The 15,399-nt window shown below is 39.8% G+C and overlaps 1 protein-coding gene across 1 annotated transcript in view; it reads right to left on the bottom strand.

The window, feature by feature from the left end:
- The window catches only part of LOC122902579 (myosin-IIIb), a 105,768-nt gene that overhangs the window by 75,743 nt on the left and 14,626 nt on the right, over nt 1-15,399 (bottom strand). The window lies entirely within an intron of this gene.

The raw sequence follows: 15,399 nt of genomic DNA, 5'->3' as shown, positions 1-15,399 counted from the left end.
GAGAAAGAAATTTCAAAAACTGCCCTTTTAAGCTATCAACCTTTAGTTCATTTTGGAAGCTTAGGATAAATGCTAAATGCCATTCTGCACACTCTGAAACAAACGTTTCCAGTTTCCCCAACAGTGATATACCAGAAACATCTAAAACACAACATATTTTAAATAAAGAAATGCACTCACAAATGGTTTAAAAAAAATCAGCATCACCTTGAACATCTTCTCAAACATTTAAGCAGAGTTCTTAAAACAATCCTTAACTGTTGGATTTACAAAATGGCTTTACCTTTGCAGTTTAAATTTCAAACCACTTTCATATCCCTCACCTCCTAGTCCTGAAGGTAAATTTCCCAGTCAGTCAGTTTTAGAATGGATGCAAGGGATTTCCTATCTATTGGAACTGGAGCTTTCAGTTAGAAAAGGCAAAAGAACATAGATTATCTCCATTCTGCTGCCTGCATGACTATAAATACCACCTCTGCCTTGCCATGGGAAGAAATCAATCATATAACTTTTATGCGTTCAGGGGACTTTCGTATAATCTATTATTTTTCCCACCAAAAATAAAAGAAATAAGTGCACATTCTTTAAAAAAATACTATGTTCATGCCTGGGTGGCTCAGTCGGTTGGGCATCTGCCTTCAGCTTGGGTCATGATCCCAGAGTCTTGGGATCAAGCCTAGTGTGTCGGGCTCTCTGCTTGACGGGGGAGTCTGCTTCTCCCTCTCCCACTCCCCCTGCTTGTGTTCCCTCTCTGTCAAATAAGTATATAAAATCTTTAAAAAAATACTATGTTCACGTCTTTATATTAGCAGTCTTCTCTGGATTCCATGTATATTCATCTGTACATGTGTATGTGACTACCAAAGGAAAATAAATGTGGTTTCCCTAAGCACCTGGAAAATAAGGAACCTCCTGGTAGTTGTATAGTAAGTAGTACAGGTGTAGTGGCCCTGTCCTTCTAGCTGGAGGGACAGTAGATGAAGACTCCTAAAATGCAAAACAGTCTGTGTCCTCTGAGAGTTCCTACTGCAGACAGATACACATGGTGACTTCACGTGCCCCCTACATGCATTGGAGGAGGGCATGCATTGGGCAGAAGTCCAGGAATCAAGCCTGCCCAGTGATCTAGGGCAGGTAACACTACATCTTTCTTGCCTGAGAAGAACAACTAAAGCAGCCCTCAACCACCTGCTGTCTACTGACAACACTTCAAATGAGTAAACTCAGGTCCGATACTGAGAGTGGGAGCCATGTCCATTAATAAAAATTCAGAGCATGTGAATGAGAAATTGGGATGGAACTTCCTCTACTTTCCTCCACAGGTTAGAGGCCTTGGGAGACATTCCAGATGAGACCTAAAAATAAGGTCCTTCTGGTACTTCAATAACTAAAGCTCTTTGGATAAGGTTTGACAGAGGCCAAGAAACCCAGAGTGCAGTTTTATGAAAATAGGTCTCTACTGGAGTCTGGGGATGTAATTAAAGGTGTTGTATCTTGCTTCATAATTTCAGCATCCAGCTGGGGGGAGACAGGCTGCCAATAAGGTTGCTGGGTCATTTGGTATTTTGAAGAGGAACTCACTCTATATCACAGAGGGAGTAAGAAATGGCAACTAAATCATGAAGGGAGATAATCAGACAGAAAAGAAACTAACAAGTGAATCTACTATCTCTTGAAGATCCCCAAAATGAAGATGGTAGATATTCTACTCTGTGGAAGTAATGTTCAAAAGGATTTGTTAGTTCTCTCAGTAAGACCTGAGTGGGCTGAATGTCATATCATTGGATCAGCAAAACTGAAAATGAGTGTATATGGGAAGAATGCTAAAGAGAGTTGTGACATATCCAGCTGCACTGGAGGATTTTTAGGAGAAGGGCATAAAGACCTTGAGGGTATAGCCTTATTCTGAAACACTTCTGCATACTTTTCTCTCATGGGGAGCAAACAGCCAGACTGAAATGGAACTAGTGTTTTACTGATAGAGGACAGTACTACCTTAGGAACAGATATGGCTGAAAGTCACACATTACTAGGTCACTGGAATCATATATCATTTCATTTGTTCGGCAAGCATTTATTACACAGCCATAATTAGCCAAAATTCATTAATTCATAAAGAATCAAGACCGTTTTCCTCAAGGATCTACAATCTAATTGGAAAGATGGATGCAAAAGAGGAACACAGGAAACAGAAAAAGCCAGTGTTTGCGTCTATAATCAGAATAATAAATAATCACACAAAAGTATAGGGTTTTGAGCTAAGGGGCTGAAATTTTCTATTCTAACCCCCTTTTTCACGAGGTGAGGAAGTTCAGATCAAGTCCTGACAGAGATGAGGCCACTTCTCCAATTCCTATGGGAGAACCTTTCCTCCTCTGCACTATACTGTTTAAAATGGCACAGATGCAACAGCACAGAACAGGGAGTTCTGTGGGGCAGGGAGTGTCAGTCAGGGAGGCCTTAGTGGGGGAGGTGAGAAGTGAAGCCGACTCGAGAGGATGTTTTTGGGACTAAACAGAACTCAGTTGTTGAAGAGGTAGAAGACATTTCAAAGTTGATAAACTGGATGGGCGAGGCAAGAAGCCAGACTGGGCAAGCTGTGTAGCCAGGAACTCAGAAGGCCACCAGAACATCCCCCTGTGCCCCCTAAGCTGACTCCTTTAAAAGCCTAACAATAATTCTTTGCTTTAGTCCCTTTTCCAAATTTAACTAGAGTATATTCTTTATTGCTTAAGGCTCCAAACCCATACTGTTTACATTTTTCAGCTTGTCATTTTTGTCTTATTCCCCATCCAGGCAGGGATTTAGTGGATTAAGATAGAACCAACTACTGGGGTCCATAAGAACACCTGACAGCCTCCATGTCCTTCATGAAAACATGGTAGAATCCTCCAACTTGACTTGGAGAACAAACATGGAAAACTAAGGAGTTATATTACGCTTATTAATTTCAGGATTGCTTTTTAAATCAGGAACTGCAAATTTCAGATGCAGAATATTTTCTCCCAGCCAGGGACTGAGCAGTTTTTATAAACAAATGCACAGAATGTTGACCTCTGAATGGGAAAGAGGGTCCAGCCAGTGTGAGGTGAATTGGATGAAACACTAGACACGTAACACATTCCACTGAAAAATGAAACTAGTGTTCTGGTCAAAAAGGTCTGAGAAACATCAGTGATTGTCTAAACAAGTTAAGTCTGGAGTTTTATAATGTACATGTGCATATTAAATGTTCTTAGAACTTCTGGGGTAAAGAAAATAGCTTGATCTTTTCAAACTGACTTGTCCACTAACTCTTTTTTGCATCAATGCAGAGCCCTCCAAATGACATCCTTTGAAAGGCTGTTGTGAGAAATCAGTACTAGACCCTCACAATGGGTGGCAGAGTCCTCATCTCAGTTGACAGAGGGGAAACACACAAAGTCCTGATTGTCAACAGCACATTTGAGACACCTATATGCTGCTGTTTCTGTAGAAGTCAATATCTCAAGCTAAGGAAATACATTTCCCAAGTTCAGTTATTTCCAGAGTCCTTAATCCTGGGGAAAAAACTAAACAAGGACTAGATTTAGGGATACTACTTTTTTCCAAAGTCTTAAATAATTCTTTCACTCCTAGATGGTTTTTAATCATTTTTAAAAATCTGGATTTAGGTGTGGTTATCTCTGTGTTAAAAGACAGAACAAAACAAATAAATTAAAAATTTTAAACTACCGGGGTGCCTGGGTGGCTCAGTGGGTTAAAGCCTCTGCCTTCAGCTCAGGTCATCATCTTAGGGTCCTGGGATCGAGCACCACATCGGGCTCTCTCTGCTCAGCAGGGAGCCTGCTTCCCCGCCCCCTCTCTGCCTGCCTCTCTGCCTACTTGTGGTCTCTCTCTGTCAAATAAATAAATAAAATCTTTAAAAAAAATATTTAACTACCATAAGATATATTTCCTGGATTTATAAGGCCATAGTGGGTGGTCTGAATAGGAAAGAAAAGTCCGCCAGAGGGAAAAGGAAGCAAATTCCAGTCTTGAAGGAAACCAATCCATTACCTAATTTGAAATTCTAGTACCTTCCATCATACTTTCTTAGCTGAAGATTAATTCTCAGAATTCATTAGTGTCACCACATTAAACACAGGTTGCTGCAGCCATTTGCTGGGATCTCCCGGCCCAGCCTCTGCCAGAGACAGGCCAAAAGAAGACGTTTCCTAGCAAGAAACAAGGTCGGGCTCATGCATTGCACTCCAGAGCCCAGGCAGCCAGTGTTCTTTCCATTCCCGAACGATAACACTGTCAAGACACAGCTGCCTTGTTGCTGCAAACTGCCATTTCATAACCAAAAAATCAGATGCCTGCAAGAGGAAGCTATTTATCAAGAGTCCCAGGCAGATGTTTAAATGAGTAAAACATACTTGATAAAGAGCAGCTGAAAAGTCAAAAACTAAAAATACTGGTGAACTGGTTGAGAAAAGCAGAAGCATAAAGCAATCTTATTCCACGCAAAACTGATCAGAACTTGGGATTTAAGTCTCTTCGCATTTCTTTTTTAATATTCTGTTGTGCTTTCTGCTGTTTTCTTGCAGTTTTCGATTGTGAAATGCTTGCTTTGGTACCAAATATCTAAACATTTTTGGTCTGAGCAAACGTTTGCCTGCCCCGTGACACATCTTGCTGCCCTGCGGGTCCTATCATCCTCAGACAGAAGCCTGAGTGACAAAGAGGCCTCTGCATCAAAAGGAGAAAATCCTCTAGGGGATATACTAATTATAGGTTAAATATTGGAGCCTGTGGTGCTCTGTCTTGGAAGGAAATTTCCATTCTGGAAGACAGGACTATGACAAACACAGGCATTCTCCCAAGATGACTAATGCCTCCAAAGAAGGCAGGCTAAGAAACTTGACTATGCATATGTTATTTTAGTGAAACATCACCTCTCCATTTGGTGGACTATTTAACTGCATTTCAATTTTCATGAAGTTAAAAAATACAACACGTGTTGTGTTTTAAAGTCGTGCTGGAAAGACTGGAATGGCATGTTAACTTCACACTTGGGGTGAGAAAGTGGGCTCCTAACCTGAAACAGATAGGTGGGAACCAGAATTGCCTTCACTTTAGTCAGTGAGGGAGGCCTGTAGTTATTAATCGGAGAAAAACAGTATTCACTAAAAGGAAAAAAGCCCTGAGAAGGTAGGACAGAGAGTTTTAGAACAGGAAGCTAAGTCTGCTTTTGAGATGGGCTAACAGGTGCAGATTTTGTGTGGCAAAGTCAGAGAGAGTCAACAGGCTATAGGACAACAGGGCAGCTGCCACCTTGGTAGAGATACCAGGGCAAGGAGAACCCAGATGTAGGCTTAGAAAGTCAATAAGTCAGCCCAAGCTTCTAGCAAAGCAAGCAGCACCATATGTCCAACACTGCATTTCCTGGAACCTGAGGCTGGAGACAGAGAAGAAACAATTTTTCTCACCCAGAGAAAGCTCAAAGGTGAAGAAGGCAACCAGAGAAAAAGCACAGGATGGGTGGAAGCCAAAAGACAGAATCCTCAAGTACTGCTTGTCTGGGGCACTAGCTTGGAGTCACAGCTGGAAGGCATGGAGGGAGATAATATATACTATGGACAGTGGGCAAAATTAATGGCAGAGGAGGAAAAAGGACAAAAGTGCCAAGGAAAGAGGTGAAATGAGGAGAAAGGCCAAGTGGAACCAGGTCAAAGGCAAAGATCAAGTCTAGATGGAGTTTGGGGCACACAAAGTCTGTCCACAAGAAGCCAATGGAATAGAGACAGGGGAAGTGCTGGTTTTATCACAGTCGTTACTGACATTCCTACTGTTCAGACTGTGCTTCCGGAGAATCATATGGCAGCTGCAGAAAACCAAGATGAGTATGACTTCCCCTGGACATGCCATAGCCCAGAAAGGTCCTGATACTTGTGTCCTACAACCAAGACAGTCTTAAGAACTGTAACCAGTGGCCCCAAGTCACCACCTTCTTGTTCTGGTTTTGTTTCATTCTTCCTTGGTTGTGAAAAGCACATTGCAATTAAATATTTTTCCAGGCAACTCTAGCCATATAGTTCAGTCAGGTTGAACTATCCAAAAATGAATAAAAAAAATGAACTGCTACATCATTGCACAGCTTAGTGACTTGCTTATCGGACTGTTAATCTGTTCAAATCCCACCCTGGGCTTCAAAGCATTGGGAAAGTCATCTCCAGGTCATGGGAATCCTGGGATGGCTCCCATTCTCCGGTTGCAGAGCTGCCAGTCTCAAGGGTTTGGGTCTTCGCTGCTCCTGCAAGTGCTACTGAGTCTCCCCTCTAGCAGCCACACCACTGCCTTTGGGGCCTCTGTAAGGGGCTGAGGTTGGCTGCAGGTCAGCCCAAGACTGAGCCAGTAAACCAGGCACTGGCCTTCGTTTCTTTGAAAGGTCTCCGCTTCAGGTGAAAATTAAAGAAATATTTGCCTGAAGCACTCCAGGATGATGAGGAGTAATCCAAGAAAGAAGTGAGGGCTTAATTTGGAGGAAGTGGTCATGGAACATGTCAGGGCAAAAGAATCTAGGTGTTGACAAGTCCATTTAAAAAGATAGTAATCTTGGGTGGGAGGTTGGGGTACCAGGTGGTGGATATTATAGAGGGCACAGCTTGCATGGAGCACTGGGTGTGGTGAAAAAATAATGAATACTGTTTTTCTGAAAATAAATAAATTGGAAAAAAAATAAAAATATTACTTCATGAAAAAAAAAGATAGTAATCTTTAAGTTAATTATTATCATAATATACATTCATGTAGCATATGATATAGTTATATATTAAATTTTACCAGTCTTAAATATTTAAAATAGTATGTTGATTTATTTAAATAATGATGTCCTTAATCTCCAAACCCATGATTCTCTCAAGCATGGCGAATGTACTCACTCATACAGAAAAAATATTTGGTGCCTACTGTTGGGGCGGTAACATAAAAAGGTTAGAAGTCAGACATTGAGGTCAAACTTAACTCTACTTTTTATGGATATGTCTTGATAGGCAAGTTAATAAAATTCTCTGAGCCTCAGTGTCTTCATCTGTAAAGCAGTAATAATGTCATCATGGGGAGTAAATGAGAAAATCCATGTACAGTGCCTGGCACAATGAACATTGAGAAAGTGCCAGCCATATAGACCAGCCATTGGGGTGCTGGGGATAACGGTAAGTCAATCCACTGGGGGAAGACAGCCATGGCATGCCCAATTCCAAGCAGCATGAGTGCTATAAAAATAAATGTTTATGTGCAATGGCTCCTTGAGTTAGACGTGAATAATACTGTGTCCATTAATTAGCTACTTTTTCTCAATGCAATTCCCACCACTGCAGACAAAATTCCTGTCTGATGTCCTAATCAAAATTTAGAAAGTTCTGGGGGAAGAGGGGATTTTGAGGGTCTGACAATTCAGCAAAAGCAAAGAACTCTGGCATTTTCAAGTTCAATCTCATAGGCACTCCTGTTTTTGAATGTCTGGCTACTTCCTTTGATTTAAAAATCAGTTACCACTTTGATAAACAGTTATGGTCTTTTTCGTAGTCCAGGCGTAAGTGCTGGGAGATATATGAATTCTAATCCTTCCCTTGATCCTATTTGCTACCCTGCACAGAATTAAATCCCTAATTCTCATTTGTATGCATTTTTCCCCTACTAGGGGAAGCAATGGACAGTACCCAACCATCCCATATGAGAAATAAACAACCAGTTCTATACTACAGTGCGTGACTATTACAAGTTCAGGACTCCCTAGGACTGGCATGGAAGCTAGGAGAGTGCAAAACAAACAAAAGATATTATATGCTTCCATAAGAAACAGACCTTCCAGGGTAATATCAAACTTACATACATGAAATATTTAGTGAACCAGGTGGAACTGAACTCACTGATTCATTCACACTTACTACGTATTTACTGTGAATGGCACTCTACCAAGTGCTTGTGGGGAAAAGATGCCTAGCATGAGATGCTAGTTTTTATGGAATTTGTAAATAAGTAGTAGAACAGATATGAACATAAATAATAATAAAGCTGAGAAGGATAAGCACTAGAGTAGCTCAGACAAAGTAAACAACTCTAGGCAGAAGAACAGGTGTTTCATGTGAGAAATCAATCTTGGTTCTTAAAAGTGAAAGGGATACTGACAGAAGAGTAGGAGAGGGACATTCCCATTGGAAGGTACAGTAGGAATAGAAGCCCATTGGTAAAATGCATGGCTCATATGGAGACAAAGCAGAACAGAATAATGCAATTGTAATAGAAATGGGGGTGAAAATCTGGCTAGGAACATATTTTTCAGACCCTAGAAGGCCATGCTGGTAAACTTGAGTTTTCTTTCTTAGTATCACTGAACTGATTTTTTTTAGGTGGGAGATAACTCAATTAGATCTTTGCTTTAGATAATGAACAGGCAACACATTATAGAGTAAATCAGAGGGAGGAAGAGAGGCTGGCCCTTTAGGAAGCATACAGTCTGAACTGAGGAAATGGGAAGGGAAAGGTGTTGATTGTAACTGTGAAACTTGAAGACAAGTCAGGAGTGTATAAAGAAAAAAGAAGGGGCCACTGGTAGAAACTTCGACCAACTTAAACTTAAATTTACAGGAGGTAACTGCAGCTAAACCTTGGTCAACAAAATAATCTACTTTTTATCTTCATTGCCCAAATGTAATCTCTCTCAGAGGAACCCAGGTCTTTATGTTACTGATTCAATGGTCTCTTATTACTTTTCATTCTACTCAGCCGTATCCAAGCTGTCATTGATGGCCACTGTTGACCTGCCCCACCTTCTTAAAACATTCTCTTTCTGTGCCTGAAGTGATGCTACGTCTCTTATTCATCCTCTTATTTCTCTGACCACTCTTGCTCATTTATTTTCACTGCCACGTAGAGTAAGATGACAAAGGAGATGAGATAGAGTACACATAGACAAGGCAGAAACAAAAAGGAATAGAAATAAAAGAACAGCATTTGTGCTCACAGGCTTGGAATCTGCTGCTGAACACAGACTTTGCCCAGTAGATCAAATAAACTGAATTAGGTAATATGGAGAGGAATTGCATTGTTTGAAGATGAACATCCTTATTCTTAGAGATTTGCAATCTCAAGCAAGTCTACAGATTCTGCTGAAAATAAGTGGGCTTAACTTTTGTGTGTCGGTCTGGCACTAAGTGAAAATTAAAAGTATAAAAAAAACAGCAAAAACTATTCCATAAAACTCATGGTTGATTAATTACTGCAGATGACTTTTACAATAGCTTTTAATATGATATAATTCACATACCATACAGTTTACCCTTTTAAAGCAAAGGCTTAGTATATTTATATAGTTCTATAACTATTACCATAATCAAATTTCTGACTATTTTGATGACTCCCAAAAGAAAGCCTGTATCCATTAGCAGTCACTCCCCATTTCTCCTCAACCTTCTCAGTTCCAGGCAACTACCAATCTACTTTCTGTTTCTATGGATTTGCCAAATCTGGATATTTCATGTTATATATGTGGTCTTCCATGACTGGCTTCATTTACTTAGCATAATGCTTTCAAAGTTTATCCATAATGCTTTCAAAGTTTATTTCAAAGTTTATTGCAGCATGGACCAATACTGCATCCTTTTTTTTTTTTTTTGCTAAACAATGCTCCATTATATGGATAGATCATATTTGTTTATCCATTCATCAGCTGATGGGCATTTGGTTAATTCTACTTTTAAGGTATTATGTATAAAATGCTGCTATGAACATTTGCATACACGTTCTTATATGGACATATGTTTTCATTTCTCCTGGGTATACATACCCAGGAGTAGAATTACTGGATCATACAGTAATTTTATGTTTAAACTCTTGAGGAACTACAAGACTGCTTTCTAAAGTGGCTGCTTCACTTTACATTCTACATACACATACATTCTACATACATTTACATACACTGATATAGATTTACATTTATATCAGTGTATACAATTGATTTTTAAAACTTTATCTTGTTCTAGAAATAATTTAAGTCATCCTACAACAACACATGCTTAAGGTATATGCAATAAGACAAGATAAAAAATAATCATAAGCAGACAAGAAAAATGAAATAAAGGAGGAAATTAGGGAACAAAAATAGAAATTAGAATACCAAGTGAATTATTTTGGTAAAGGTGGCCACAAATTTGGCTCTGGGCTCTCTAGCAGCCAAACATGAATGGGAAAAAGAAATCTATTCTATATTTCTTTTTTTTTTTTTTTTTAAGATTTTATGTATTTACTTGAGAGAGAAAGAATGCATGCAGGAGCAGGGAGAGGGGCAGAGGTGGAGGGAAAGGGACAAAGCTCTGCACTGAGCCTGGAGCCCAATATCGGGCTCCATCTCACCACCCTGAGATCAAGACCCAAGCTGAAATCAAGCCAAAATTGAGAGTCGGACGCCCAACCAACTGAGCAACCCAGGAGCCGCTGTTCTGTATTTCTTAAAATCCATGATATAAAAACAGACTACTGTTTGTAGAACCATGAAGATATGATAATGATAACTGGCAGGGAGACTAGAGATATAGTTTCCCTGGGTTTTCATAGAAATGACTCTATATAACATAATGAATACTATTTCCCTCCAGTAAGCACAGCCATGAGTTTCATATAGCTCTATCGTATAACACTCTTCAATCCAACTGATGTCTTCTATCAAAGAACTATTTAAAAAAATTCTCCCTGGGTGGCCAATGAAAAGAGGCACAGAACCCTCTGATCTTTTTTTTTTTTTTAATTTTTTTATTTTCTATTGACATGTAATGTATTATTAGCCCCAGGGGTGCAGGTCTGTGAATTGCCAGGTTTGTTTACACACTTCACAGCACTCACCACAGCACATACCCTCCCCAATGTCCATAACCCAACCACCCTCTCCTTACCCTCCTCCCCCCAGCAACCCTCAGTTTGTTTTGTGAGATTAAGAGTCTCTTATGGTTTGTCTCCTTCCCAATCCCATCTTGTTTCATTTTTTCCTTCCCTCCCCCTCAAACCCTCCACATTGCCTCTCAAATTCTTCATATCAGGGAGATCATATGATAATTGTCTTTCTCTGAATGACCTATTTCGCCTAATACCTAATACCTAGCCTAATACCTTCTAGTTCCAGGGCACTGCAAAAGGCAAGACTTCATTCCTTTGATGGCTGCATAGTATTCTACTGTATATATACACCACATCTTCTTTATCCATTCATCTGTTGATGGACAGCTATGTTCTTTCCATAGTTTGGCTATTGTGGACCCTGCTGCTATAAACATGCAGATCACTACATTTGTATCTTTAGCGTAAATACCCAGTAGTGCAATTGCTGGGTCATAGGGTAGCTCTATTTTCAACTTTTTGAGGAACTTCCATGCTGTTTTCCAGAGTGCACCAGCTTGCATTCCCACCAACAGTGTAGGAGGATTCCCCTTTACCACATCCTCGCCAGCATCTGTCATTGACTGACTTGTTAATTTTAGCCATTCTGACTGGTGTGAGGTGGTATCTCACTGTGGTTTTGATTTGTATTTACCTGATGCTGAGTGATGTGGAGCATTTTTTCACGTGTCTGTTGGCCATCTGGATGTTTTCTTTGCAGAAATGTCTGTTCATGTCCTCTGCCCATTTCTTGATTGGATTATTTGTTCTTTGGGTGTTGAGTTTGATAAGTTCTTTATAGACTTTGGATACTGGCCCTTTATCTGATATGTCAGTTTGCAAATATCTTCTCCCATTCTTACAGTTGTCTTCTGGTTTTGTTTACTGTTTCCTTTGCTGTGCAAAATCTTTTGATCATGATGAAGTCCCAATAGTTCAATTTTGCTTCCCTTGCCTTTGGCGATGTTTCTAGGAAGAATATGCTACGGCTGAGGTCAAAGAAGTTGCTGTCTGTGTTCAACGCAAGGATTTTGATGGATTCCTTTCTCACATTGAGGTCCTTCATCCATTTGAGTCTATTTTTTATGTGTGGTGTAAGGATATGGTCCAGTTTCATTTTTCTGCATGTGGCTGTCCAATTTTCCCAACACCATTTGTTGAACAGACTCTCTTGTTTCCATAGGACACTCTTTCCTGCTTTGTCAAAGATTAGTTGACCAGAGTTGAGGGTCTATTTCTGGGCTCTCTATTCTCTTCCATTGATCTATGTGTCTGTTTTTGTGCCAGTACCATACTGTCTTGATGATGATAGCTTTGTAATAGAGCTTGAGGTCTGAAATTGTGATGCCACCAACTTTGGCTTTCTTTTTCAACATTCCTCTGGCTATTCAAGGTCTTTTCTGGTTCCATATAAATTTTAGGATTATTTGTTCCATTTCTTTGAAAAAAATGGATGGGATTTTGATAGGGACTGCATTAAACGTGTAGATTGCTTTAGGTAGCATAGATATTTTCACAATAGTTGTTCTTCCAATCCATGAGCATGGAACATTTTCCCATGTTTTTTGTGTTTTCCTCAATTTCTTTCATGAGTACTTAAAAGTTTTCTGAGTACAGATTCTTTGCCTCTTTAGAACCCTCTGATCTTAATCCAGACCTAAATCTACCAGCAACTTGGTAAATTTTTACTCAGAGCTCTTGATTCTTAAAATGCTAAATGCAGTGCCCAGATGCTGGCATCCATCAAGGAAAGGCAGTTGACCACTGAACAACATGGGTTTGAACCCCATAGGTCCAGTTATATGTGGATTTTTGTCAATAAATACAGCACAAGATTGTATATGTATTTCCTCTTCCTTATATTTTAATTACATTTTTCTCTTACTTTATTGTTAGTATTCTTAGTATATAGTATATAATACATATAACACAATATATGTGTTAATAGACTGTTTATGTTAATAGTAAGGCTTCCAGTCAACAGTAGGCTATTAGTAGTGTTTCTGGGTATCAAAAGTTATTTACAGATTTTCAGCTGTGTGGGGAATTGGTGCCTCCACCCCCTCTCCCGTTCAAAGGTCAACTGAACTATTCATTGCCAAGAATGGAAAGAAAATTGCTGAAAATTTTAGCCCATGAATGAAAAGCAACCCAAAGGAGGAAGCAATTTAATCCCATAGGTGGGGTTTGGGAGAAGGCAAGAAGAGGACTGAAGCTTTGCACGTGGGCATGGAAACAATAGGACCATCAAATTTACTTTTTAAATGACAACAATAATGCTTCCAACTAAGATTTCAGGCCACAATATATGGTGGAGGTGGAGACAGGAGGAAGATTAGATTGAGAGGAACAATAATGGCCAAGAGTTTGAACAGTGTGGTTGACATCATGTCTGCTCGCATTTAGCACCCCTCAATGTGTGCTTTTTTTGGTAAAGACTTATATAGACTAAACACTGGCTGACTGCCAATTGTATGAATATTATTGATGGTATGAAATCAAATTGTGGAAAATAAACTAGGCCAGATTTTCACTAATAACCTAACCACTATTGAAAAGCCTGGAGAAAATACTGTCAGATAATAAGTAGCTATAAATGTCATGCAAATCAGGATTTTGCATAGCTATCAGCAGCCTCCATTTGTTTGCCTGAGAACACAAACCATCACCGTGCCTGTCACCTGCCATCCCTCTGCCCAACTTCTGAGCAAAAAAAAATGCTTCCAAGGGCAATGAACTCTAAGACCTAAATGATTGTTTCTGATGCGCTTTGGAGAGAAGGTTCTTCCTGAGGAAGTGGCCACCCAAGGAAGTCAGTTAGTGTCAGCCTTTGTGCTTTTAGGCTAAGAAATGAACACTTCATCCCCTAGGGATGTTAATCCAGTGCCTTGTTCAAGCACTAAATCTTTGTAAGATAAAATATTTTTCTTTTTTAGGCAAGGGAATGAGTAAAGACACCAACTGCCAAAGAGAGCCTAGGGAGTCCTTAACACTTTTCCATTAACATGAAGGAGCAGAACAGCTCCATCTATTATATCAAAGCCTCATCAGAGATCCTAATCCTTTCTGAAAGGAACGCTCAAGCATCCAAGCCTTTAATTTGCTGAATAATAGGTCCCCTGATTAACCCTTGCAAAGCAATGTTCCCAGGGGTTGAGAAAGAAAGGGGTGGGGGTTGGGATGTCTCCTACTCCCACTATTAGTGAACTAACTCCATGCATAGGTTTCAAAGTGATTAGTTTTCTGTTTTCCTTTTCCATTTTCCCTGTTCACTCTCTCTCCTGGGAATACACTACTTCCCTGCTATCATGTGTCCTGAGCCTCAAGCCACTGTAACTCAGTGACACGCACAGATAGGTGATGTGGAATGACTTGTGTTGCCAAATATACTCATGTCATAAATCAGTAACATGAATGGTCCTTTCAGTACCATTTACCAACAACCCCACTCTGTGACAAGCCACTTGTGCTCTGGGGAAAAAAAGACAGAAAGAAGAGAACGAAAAAGAGGAGAGGAGAAGAGAAAGGAAAGGAAAGCGAAAAGAAAAAAGGAAAGGAAAAAGGAAAGGAAAAAGAAAACAGAAGAGGACTAGGAACCCACAATTAGAAGGAAGGGAAAAAAAAAAAAAAAAGGAAGAGAGGGAATAATGTCAGCTCAGGCATTTCCCCTATCTATTCTAATTAAACAGATGTCTCATGTTTAAAAAAAAGAAAGAAAGAAAGAAAAGGGGGTGGATAATCCTCCTTGTGGTATCCTACTGCCAGAGGAAGACAACTGTATACTATGTTGCCAAGGACAGGTAACAAGATAGATCAGTCCTGGGTTTCACAGTAGTGTATATTAATAAATCACATACATATTGGGACTTCTGCTCATTATATAAGATAATGAGGTGAATGATTGATTGTATGACACAGTGGTCAATTATCATGTGGAGGATATAAATTCTGTTGTGCTGAGGACATTTATCTCTGTATTGACTGGCTTGGCAAGCAAGGATCATAAATTACTAGCCTTCCACAACTGTAAGATAAATACTCTAATAACACAATGCCACCAACTCCTGTTTTCCCAATAAATTTCCATATGGTTTCAGTTAAAGAAGCAAAATGCAGTGAATGGTTTTCTTAATTTTTATTTTATTGTCAAAAATTCGGGGCACCTGGGTGGCTCAGTGGGTTGAGCCTCTGCCTTCACTCAGGTCATGATCTCAGGGTCATGGGATCAAGCCCCACATCAGGATCTCTGCTCAACAGGGAGACTGCTTTCTCTTCTCTCTCTGCCTGCCTCTCTGCCTACTTGTGATCTCTCTCTCTAATATATAAATAAAATCTTTTAAAAAATTATATGCAGAATGAAGACCATAGAGAAGTCCTGTCTATCCCAAATAGCAGTGTGCTAGGGCCAACATTTACAAGTTCCCTAGATATTATTGATACATTTTCAGGAACTTTGTGATCTGATTGATGTTGCATTGGTAGCCTGAAATTGGCTACGGTGGGGCT

The sequence above is a fragment of the Neovison vison genome, chromosome 3, assembly GCF_020171115.1.
Source record: "Neovison vison isolate M4711 chromosome 3, ASM_NN_V1, whole genome shotgun sequence".
Lineage (NCBI taxonomy): Eukaryota > Metazoa > Chordata > Mammalia > Carnivora > Mustelidae > Neogale > Neogale vison.
This window is presented reverse-complemented; position numbering and strand designations above follow the sequence as displayed.